Below are 11,402 nucleotides of genomic sequence, written 5' to 3'. Positions count from 1 at the left end.
TTTAGACATTTTCTAAAATATAATTTCGTTTTCCAAAATCCCTTACGTTTTTTTAAACCCATTTTCCGTTTTAAAATCCCTTTGACAATTCTAAACCCCAAATACCGCTTCCAAAATTTCAATTGACAATATTTATTTATTTATTTATTAGTCTACAAATTTAACAATTAGTCAGACTAAATATAGTTATGGATTACAGATAAATTATAGAAGCATACAAATTGAACAAATTAATATTACAAAATATGTTTATATATTGTAACGAATTTACTGCAAATCCTCTTATTCGCAACCGTCTACTAACGTTCGTATCGTTAAACTGTTGAATAAATAACTCCAATATGTAATAGTGCAAAATGGCCTTTATTAAAGTACTTCATAATAACACTGATACTTCATAACCAATAGCTTGCTTAAATGAAACTGATTGTCGCCCCTCTACTGTTGCGGCCTTTTATACTCTTAGGTTTCTCGTTCGCATACTTCTAGGCTCTTTCAAAATTTACTTAGTTCCTGCTATATAATTATAACTACAGATGCACGTGTATAGCTCTCATATGCGCGTGAATTTGTGAGCGACACTTCCACAATTATAATTGCATACTTTTGGGAGCATCTCAAATAAGATATATGCATGTGTTTGTGCGTTGCTTCTCCGCTGCGTGTACGTACATATGTGAAGACATAATGATTGAATTATTGATGTGCATACAAGTCACTGCTTAGCATCGGCTTAGAGATGATGTTGTTGTTGTTGTTGTTGTAGCAATGCTCGCCCCACCTAATAGCCGCGACCGATCACAAATTTCATCAATATCCTCTAACGGGAGTCCAAGGAAACTTGCCGTTTCAACAGGGGTGGACCATAAGGAAAGGGGTGTTAGAGGCGTTGGTTCCACATTACAATTAAAGAGATGGTTGGTGTCATGTGGGGACACATTGCAAGCAGGGCATACATTTTGTATGTCGGGGTTGATTCTGGATAGGTAAGAGTTTAACCTGTTACAGTATCCAGAACGAAGTTGAGCAAGAGTGACACGCGTTTCCCTGGGGAGTATGCGTTCCTCTTCTGCGAGTCCTGGATATTTTTCTTCAAGTACTGGATTCACCGGGCAATTCCCGACATAAAGGTCCGACGCCTGTCTATGGAGTTCACCAAGGACCTGCTTGTGTTTTTCCGCTTCATACGGCTAGGTTCTCAGGTGCCGTATTTCCTCAAAATGCTTACGGAGATGACTCCTTAGGCCCCTAGGCGGTGCTGGTTCGTCAATCAGATGTCTGTTGGGATGCCCAGGTTTCTGGGTATTCAACAGAAACTGTTTGGTCAGCATCTCATTTCTCTCCCTGATGGGGAGTATTCTCGCCTCATTATGCAGATGGTGTTCTAGGGACATAAGAAGACAGCCCGTGGCGATTCTGAGAGCAGTATTTTGGCAGGCCTGTAGTTTCTTCCAGTGGGTGGTTTTTAGGCTTGGCGACCATATGGGTGACGCGTAGCACGTAATCGGCTGGCTAATTGCTTTGTATGTGGTCAAGAGCGTTTCTTTATCTTTTCCCCAGGTACTGCCAGCAAGGGATTTGAGGATTTTATTACGGCTCTGAATTCTTGGAACAATTGCGGTTGCGTGCGCACCAAAATGTAGATCCTGATCAAACGTCACACCCAAGATTTTGGGGTGTAGGACAGTCGGTAGCGTAGTGCCATCGACGTGGATGTTCAATATGGTCGACATTTGGGGCGTCCACGTTGTAAATAAGGTCGCGGAAGATTTAGTCGGTGACAATGCCAGGTTTCGCGAGGCGAAAAAACTGGAGATATCAGGGAGATAGCCGTTTATTTTATTGCATAGCTCATCGATCTTTGGGCCTGGGCCTGTGGCCATTATTGTGCAGTCATCGGCGTAGGAAACGATTGTGACTCCTTCCGGTGGTGAAGGTAGCTTAGATATGTAGAAATTAAATAAAAGCGGGAATAGGACACCACCCTGTGGCACCCCTTGTTTAATTCTCCTTTGTTTTGATGTTTCGTTTCTGAATTGCACCGATGCCTGCCGACCACCCAGATAATTTGCGGTCCACCTTTTAAGACATGGGGGAAGGGTAGACCCTTCCAGGTCTTGCAGTAACGAGCCATGGTTGACCGTATCAAAAGCTTTTGATAGGTCTAACGCTACGAGTACTGTTCTATGGTGGGGATATTGATTCAAACCCCAATTTATCTGGGTGCTAATGACATTTAGCGCGGAGGTAGTGCTATGGAGTTTTCTGAAGCCATGCTGATGAGGGGCTAGCTGCAAATTTGCTTGGAAATAAGGGAGCAAAATGGCTTCAAGCGTCTTTGCCATTGGCGATAGGAGAGATATCGGACGATATGCCTCACCTACGTTAGCTGGTTTCCCAGGCTTTAGTAGCGGGACCACCTTGGCCATTTTCCATTTCTCGGGTATGACAAAGGTGGAAAGAGACAGGTTGAAGACATGCGCTAAATATTTTAAACCCTCTTTCCCTAGGTTTTTAAGCATCGGCATGGCTATGCCGTCTGGGCCCACTGCTTTGGATGGTTTAGCGCGACCAATGGCGTCCTCAACCTCTCTAGCGGTGATGGTAATTGGTGACGCACTGAGTTTGTGTTTATGTGCGTGTCTATTGGCTCTCCGTCTATTTTTGTCGACCGTAGGATGCATTATATATTGTCGGCAGAAAGCGCTCGCGCATTTTTTCGAATCCGACAGCACCTTATCGCCAAAGGCGATGGAAACTTTGTCTTTGTGCTTAGTCGGATTCGATAGGGACTTTACGGTGGACCAAAGTTTACCTACACCGGTAGAGAGGTTACAACCTCTTAGGTGCTCTTCCCATTTCGCCCGCTTGTGTTCGTCCACAAGCAATCTGATGCGTTGGTTTATATCCCTTATTTGGGGGTCGCCTGGATCAAGCTGTCTTATAAAGTCGCGTTCCCTCGCTAAGCTCGCGGCCTCCGCCGGGAAGTGGGGCCGGATTTCGGGAATTCTCCCGGCGGGAATGAAATGTGCCGAGGCGGATTCAATGACCTTACGGAAGGCACGCTCCCCTTGGCGGGCATCAGTCGGGATAGGGAGGGCAGCAAAGCTGCTGTCTGTTGCAGATTTATATTCTTCCCACTTTCCTTTTTTGAAGTTTATGAAAGTGCGTTTTTCGGTGACAATGAAGTCGGCGGTACGCTCGAACGAAATAAGTATGGGCAGGTGGTCGGATGCCAATGTTACCATCGGCTGCCAGTTGACGCAGTTTACGAGTTCTGCGCTCACGATTGAGATATCTGGCGAGCTATGACAACTTCCTACCATACGTGTGGGGGCGTCCCCGTTTATTGTGCAGAACGTCGTTTCCTCTATTTGATCCGCCAACATCTCACCCCTACTGTCCGCCCGCAAGTTTGAATGCCATAGGTCGTGATGGGCATTGAAATCGCCTAAGATAATGCGATTGTTGCCAGTGAGTAAGGCCTCGATATTAGGGCGGTATCCACTGGGGCAACAGGTGGCAGGAGGGATGTAGATGTTGATGATTTCTAGATTTGCATCGCCTGACCGGACAGATAGGCCTTGACGTTCTAAGACATTGTCACTGCGGTCGATGCCAGGATCAAATATATGATATTGCACAGTGGTGTATAATAAACGCGAGGCCGCCTCCATTTCCGCTCTCGCGGTCTTTCCTGTGGACATTATAACCAGAGCAGGTCTGCAATGCAGATCTTGCTGTGAGTTTAGTCTCTTGAATCGCAGCAATGCGGATGTTGTGCCGCTTCATGAAATCGACTATCTCCGTAATCTTCCCAGTTAGTCCATTACAGTTGAACTGCAGAATTCTGAAGTGCATGAGGGGTGACGCCGCCACTCTAGGGGTAAGTGACGGGTGACTACGCCTAGGTTGTGGAAGGCCAGGACGCAATTGCTGTTGTGGCCTTGGGACTGGGTATTCGGGTACCCGGATGATTTGGGTTTGCGACCTGGCAACATGGCGCGATGAAACCCGTCGAGGGGTTGCCGTCGCGGAGACCAGAACATCTAGGAAAGTGGCACCACCCAAGACAGGAGCTGCATTGAGCGGATGTCGCAAACCTATATATTCTGTGCTGGCAGACGGTGCAAACGGAGGCAGGGACTAAGAGTCTGTTTCCCTGACCTGCACGATTGCTGCCAGAAAAAAGGGGGGGGAGAAGAAGACGGGGGCAGGGGCTGATGCTCAGCATTGTTACCAGCTCTACTCCGAAGGTAGTAGTTATGAGTGGTATCAGCTGTTTGAGTTGTTGGCGCCGTGGGGCGCGAGCAGCAGCGGGTACTTGTTGTGGCTTGCTGAGCAGCGAAGCTGCTGGAAGGTAGTGGGGATACGCTTAGGCGTAGACTACGGGACGCCCTTGGGCGTGAGCAGCAAGGAGCCACAAAAGATTTATAAAAGTTACGTGGACGTCGGGTTTTGGGATCAAGCCCAGAACAACCTGTCCGATGCAACCATCCCTTGCACGAGACACACTGAACAGAGTATGACCGTCCTAAAAAGATTCTTTTCTGGCAAATGCAGCAAAACCATTTCTCAGGACCGGGGTCAGGAGGCGGACCCGGATTGGGTTCGATACCTTCCCGGAGTAAGAGAATATGTAGCAGTCCTGCTGCAAGGAGCTGCTGGGAGGATGACAATTTGTGGGAGGGACGAAACAAATTATATTGGGTCACACTGAAATGACAGTCCTTGGTCGGGAAAAATCCCGAGTCGCTCCGGTACATAGAACCGACTGCCTTGGGAAGCTTAGAGATGATAGTATCCCTTAGTGATGCTAATATTCGTTACAATATTATTAAATCAGTTGTCGGGATGGACTGTGATGCCGAACAACGGGAATTGATTATTAGTGCTGTCGGAATGGACGTGATTTCGAGCAGCTGATGTATATTTGACACACAACATGCAGGGCTGCGATGTGTGGGAGGTTGGAAAGGACGTGATTCCAAGCCATCCGCCCAATATGGCGCTTTAAAAAATCCATCTGTCTTTCTAAAATCCAATTAACTTTTACTTAAATACAGTTGAGACTTTCTAAAATCCATCTTGAAATGGTGTAATTCGAGCAACTGTTCAGCTTTTCTGCACTGTTCATATACATACATACATAGATCTGCGTAAAACTGAGTTTATTTTTTTTTGAAGCATGTAGCTACCCACTCGTAGATTAATCCATAATTTTTTATCAGTCCCATCATTAACATGTTTACCTTTTTAAAAAGGTCGCCAAACAATCATTATTATGTTCCATCGTTAACCTTCAAGGCGAAAATTGGAATTTATCGGTTCACAAATGATCCAACACCCAAATTGCCCTAAATCTCTTGAATCAAGCAAGATTTTCTAAACTTTTTTCCGTGTGATATATCTACCTACTTTTAAATTAAGGCACAATGTGATTTAAGGTTCCATCAATAACTGTTCAAGAGATATACACTAAGGGACAGTAGGTATCCAAAAACCGATTAATCCACTTAGCGCCTCAACCGTTAACGATAGAACCTTTAATCAAATGGTAGCTTAATCTACAGATAGGAAGCTGCGCACCGCAATTTTCAAGCCCTTCAAGGCAAAAATGGGAATTACCGGTACACAAATGACCCAGTACTTAAATGCCCAATATGTATTAAACCAAACAAAATTTGCTTAACTCTTGTTTCGCATTAGCAAGCCACCTATTTGTAGACTCACCCACAATTTGATTTAAGGTTCCATCACTAATAGTTCAATTTCTACGTGCGATTTATCGGTTGATCAATCAGTGCTGACTACCGACTGATTTTTGTGTATATCTCTTGAACAAAGCATAATTCAAAGATTTTTATTTGCATTCATATAGCTACCTAACGTAGATTGATCCAGAATTTGTTTCAAGGTTCTACCCTTAACGGTTAAGTTGCTAAGTGGATTAATCGGTGTATCGATAACTACTGTTCCTTTGTGTATATTTCTTGAACCAAGCCAAATGACAAAGTTTTTGTTTTTGCAATATATACATATGTATCCACCTGTTGATCAATCCACAATCTGTTATACAGTTCCATCATTAAGCCTTCAAGGGTTTTCGTTAATATCTTTTGAACGAGTTATTATTTTTATTTTCCGCCTTCAGATTATTAATACTGATGTCAAGACGCGTCGTTTGATACCTCTCTCGTTATTTTTGGTAGCGTATTAGCAGTCGACCCCTCAACTAGACTATTACCTGTATCGCTTGCTGTACTTACGATGTTTATTGCAATTTTAATATATTTTATTATTCAATAATATAACTTTTCACGGAATATTTTATTTAGTTTTCCGCTGATTTAGGTGGTTTCATTTGTTTTGAGCAATGTTTTGGTCCTCATGGAGATGCCACATATTCAATTTTAAATGAATTGCTAAGCTAAAAAAAAACGTTAAAAGATATGATCCCTTTGTTATCGATAAACAGTGACTTGGTGAAATAGGCTGCTTATTTCGTTCTTGATTCAGCCACTACATTGGCGAAGGGGTAAGGAATAGAAGGGCAGAGTACGTACTTTTAATTTTTTTCTTGCTATCTCTTCCTCTCTCTGCTAGTATGCCATTTTTTGTTTCACGCTTCCCTTCAAGAAAGATTAATAAAAGTAAACGCGAATAGAAAGTACAAAAGGGAGTGGCCAACAGAGTTGAATTCAAGAATTGTATGGTGTAGAACGGTACTTAGGAATACTAAGTTTTTCGTCCGTGTCGTGCAATCTGAGCAATGTGATCAACACGGGTGTGCCGTGAAATACATTACATCCAGATGTATTTTAGAAAGCGTTAATTTTTAGCGTTAATTGGAATTTAGAATTGTCCACTGGATTTTCCAGACGTCAGTTGGATTTTAGAAACGTCATTTAGAATTTTAAAGCGTCATTGGAGCTTTAGAATTAACAAATGGATTTTAGAAAACAGATTTTGTAATACGGTGAAATCATATTTACTTGTTATTCAATTGACTCTTTCTAAATCCCAATTTGTGTTTTTTAAATGAATTTGAAATAAAGAACGCAGATGAATTATAAAAAAAGAAATTGGATTTTAGACATTTTCTAAAATATAATTTCGTTTTCCAAAATCCCTTACGTTTTTTTAAACCCATTTTCCGTTTTAAAATCCCTTTGACAATTCTAAACCCCAAATACCGCTTCCAAAATTTCAATTGACAATATTTATTTATTTATTTATTAGTCTACAAATTTAACAATTAGTCAGACTAAATATAGTTATGGATTACAGATAAATTATAGAAGCATACAAATTGAACAAATTAATATTACAAAATATGTTTATATATTGTAACGAATTTACTGCAAATCCTCTTATTCGCAACCGTCTACTAACGTTCGTATCGTTAAACTGTTGAATAAATAACTCCAATATGTAATAGTGCAAAATGGCCTTTATTAAAGTACTTCATAATAACACTGATACTTCATAACCAATAGCTTGCTTAAATGAAACTGATTGTCGCCCCTCTACTGTTGCGGCCTTTTATACTCTTAGGTTTCTCGTTCGCATACTTCTAGGCTCTTTCAAAATTTACTTAGTTCCTGCTATATAATTATAACTACAGATGCACGTGTATAGCTCTCATATGCGCGTGAATTTGTGAGCGACACTTCCACAATTATAATTGCATACTTTTGGGAGCATCTCAAATAAGATATATGCATGTGTTTGTGCGTTGCTTCTCCGCTGCGTGTACGTACATATGTGAAGACATAATGATTGAATTATTGATGTGCATACAAGTCACTGCTTAGCATCGGCTTAGAGATGATGTTGTTGTTGTTGTTGTTGTAGCAATGCTCGCCCCACCTAATAGCCGCGACCGATCACAAATTTCATCAATATCCTCTAACGGGAGTCCAAGGAAACTTGCCGTTTCAACAGGGGTGGACCATAAGGAAAGGGGTGTTAGAGGCGTTGGTTCCACATTACAATTAAAGAGATGGTTGGTGTCATGTGGGGACACATTGCAAGCAGGGCATACATTTTGTATGTCGGGGTTGATTCTGGATAGGTAAGAGTTTAACCTGTTACAGTATCCAGAACGAAGTTGAGCAAGAGTGACACGCGTTTCCCTGGGGAGTATGCGTTCCTCTTCTGCGAGTCCTGGATATTTTTCTTCAAGTACTGGATTCACCGGGCAATTCCCGACATAAAGGTCCGACGCCTGTCTATGGAGTTCACCAAGGACCTGCTTGTGTTTTTCCGCTTCATACGGCTAGGTTCTCAGGTGCCGTATTTCCTCAAAATGCTTACGGAGATGACTCCTTAGGCCCCTAGGCGGTGCTGGTTCGTCAATCAGATGTCTGTTGGGATGCCCAGGTTTCTGGGTATTCAACAGAAACTGTTTGGTCAGCATCTCATTTCTCTCCCTGATGGGGAGTATTCTCGCCTCATTATGCAGATGGTGTTCTAGGGACATAAGAAGACAGCCCGTGGCGATTCTGAGAGCAGTATTTTGGCAGGCCTGTAGTTTCTTCCAGTGGGTGGTTTTTAGGCTTGGCGACCATATGGGTGACGCGTAGCACGTAATCGGCTGGCTAATTGCTTTGTATGTGGTCAAGAGCGTTTCTTTATCTTTTCCCCAGGTACTGCCAGCAAGGGATTTGAGGATTTTATTACGGCTCTGAATTCTTGGAACAATTGCGGTTGCGTGCGCACCAAAATGTAGATCCTGATCAAACGTCACACCCAAGATTTTGGGGTGTAGGACAGTCGGTAGCGTAGTGCCATCGACGTGGATGTTCAATATGGTCGACATTTGGGGCGTCCACGTTGTAAATAAGGTCGCGGAAGATTTAGTCGGTGACAATGCCAGGTTTCGCGAGGCGAAAAAACTGGAGATATCAGGGAGATAGCCGTTTATTTTATTGCATAGCTCATCGATCTTTGGGCCTGGGCCTGTGGCCATTATTGTGCAGTCATCGGCGTAGGAAACGATTGTGACTCCTTCCGGTGGTGAAGGTAGCTTAGATATGTAGAAATTAAATAAAAGCGGGAATAGGACACCACCCTGTGGCACCCCTTGTTTAATTCTCCTTTGTTTTGATGTTTCGTTTCTGAATTGCACCGATGCCTGCCGACCACCCAGATAATTTGCGGTCCACCTTTTAAGACATGGGGGAAGGGTAGACCCTTCCAGGTCTTGCAGTAACGAGCAATGGTTGACCGTATCAAAAGCTTTTGATAGGTCTAACGCTACGAGTACTGTTCTATGGTGGAATATTGATTCAAACCCCAATTTATCTGGGTGCTAATGACATTTAGCGCGGAGGTAGTGCTATGGAGTTTTCTGAAGCCATGCTGATGAGGGGCTAGCTGCAAATTTGCTTGGAAATAAGGGAGCAAAATGGCTTCAAGCGTCTTTGCCACTGGCGATAGGAGAGATATCGGACGATATGCCTCACCTACGTTAGCTGGTTTCCCAGGCTTTAGTAGCGGGACCACCTTGGCCATTTTCCATTTCTCGGGTATGACAAAGGTGGAAAGAGACAGGTTGAAGACATGCGCTAAATATTTTAAACCCTCTTTCCCTAGGTTTTTAAGCATCGGCATGGCTATGCCGTCTGGGCCCACTGCTTTGGATGGTTTAGCGCGACCAATGGCGTCCTCAACCTCTCTAGCGGTGATGGTAATTGGTGACGCACTGAGTTTGTGTTTATGTGCGTGTCTATTGGCTCTCCGTCTATTTTTGTCGACCGTAGGATGCATTATATATTGTCGGCAGAAAGCGCTCGCGCATTTTTTCGAATCCGACAGCACCTTATCGCCAAAGGCGATGGAAACTTTGTCTTTGTGCTTAGTCGGATTCGATAGGGACTTTACGGTGGACCAAAGTTTACCTACACCGGTAGAGAGGTTACAACCTCTTAGGTGCTCTTCCCATTTCGCCCGCTTGTGTTCGTCCACAAGCAATCTGATGCGTTGGTTTATATCCCTTATTTGGGGGTCGCCTGGATCAAGCTGTCTTATAAAGTCGCGTTCCCTCGCTAAGCTCGCGGCCTCCGCCGGGAAGTGGGGCCGGATTTCGGGAATTCTCCCGGCGGGAATGAAATGTGCCGAGGCGGATTCAATGACCTTACGGAAGGCACGCTCCCCTTGGCGGGCATCAGTCGGGATAGGGAGGGCAGCAAAGCTGCTGTCTGTTGCAGATTTATATTCTTCCCACTTTCCTTTTTTGAAGTTTATGAAAGTGCGTTTTTCGGTGACAATGAAGTCGGCGGTACGCTCGAACGAAATAAGTATGGGCAGGTGGTCGGATGCCAATGTTACCATCGGCTGCCAGTTGACGCAGTTTACGAGTTCTGCGCTCACGATTGAGATATCTGGCGAGCTATGACAACTTCCTACCATACGTGTGGGGGCGTCCCCGTTTATTGTGCAGAACGTCGTTTCCTCTATTTGATCCGCCAACATCTCACCCCTACTGTCCGCCCGAAAGTTTGAATGCCATAGGTCGTGATGGGCATTGAAATCGCCTAAGATAATGCGATTGTTGCCAGTGAGTAAGGCCTCGATATTAGGGCGGTATCCACTGGGGCAACAGGTGGCAGGAGGGATGTAGATGTTGATGATTTCTAGATTTGCATCGCCTGACCGGACAGATAGGCCTTGACGTTCTAAGACATTGTCACTGCGGTCGATGCCAGGATCAAATATATGATATTGCACAGAGTGGTGTATAATAAACGCGAGGCCGCCTCCATTTCCGCTCTCGCGGTCTTTCCTGTGGACATTATAACCAGAGCAGGTCTGCAATGCAGATCTTGCTGTGAGTTTAGTCTCTTGAATCGCAGCAATGCGGATGTTGTGCCGCTTCATGAAATCGACTATCTCCGTAATCTTCCCAGTTAGTCCATTACAGTTGAACTGCAGAATTCTGAAGTGCATGAGGGGTGACGCCGCCACTCTAGGGGTAAGTGACGGGTGACTACGCCTAGGTTGTGGAAGGCCAGGACGCAATTGCTGTTGTGGCCTTGGGACTGGGTATTCGGGTACCCGGATGATTTGGGTTTGCGACCTGGCAACATGGCGCGATGAAACCCGTCGAGGGGTTGCCGTCGCGGAGACCAGAACATCTAGGAAAGTGGCACCACCCAAGACAGGAGCTGCATTGAGCGGATGTCGCAAACCTATATATTCTGTGCTGGCAGACGGTGCAAACGGAGGCAGGGACTAAGAGTCTGTTTCCCTGACCTGCACGATTGCTGCCAGAAAAAAGGGGGGGGAGAAGAAGACGGGGGCAGGGGCTGATGCTCAGCATTGTTACCAGCTCTACTCCGAAGGTAGTAGTTATGAGTGGTATCAGCTGTTTGAGTTGTTGGCGCCGTGGGGCGCGA

The sequence above is a fragment of the Eurosta solidaginis genome, chromosome 3 (assembly GCF_040869045.1).
Source record: "Eurosta solidaginis isolate ZX-2024a chromosome 3, ASM4086904v1, whole genome shotgun sequence".
NCBI classification, from domain to species: Eukaryota; Metazoa; Arthropoda; class Insecta; order Diptera; family Tephritidae; genus Eurosta; species Eurosta solidaginis.
This window is presented reverse-complemented; position numbering follows the sequence as displayed.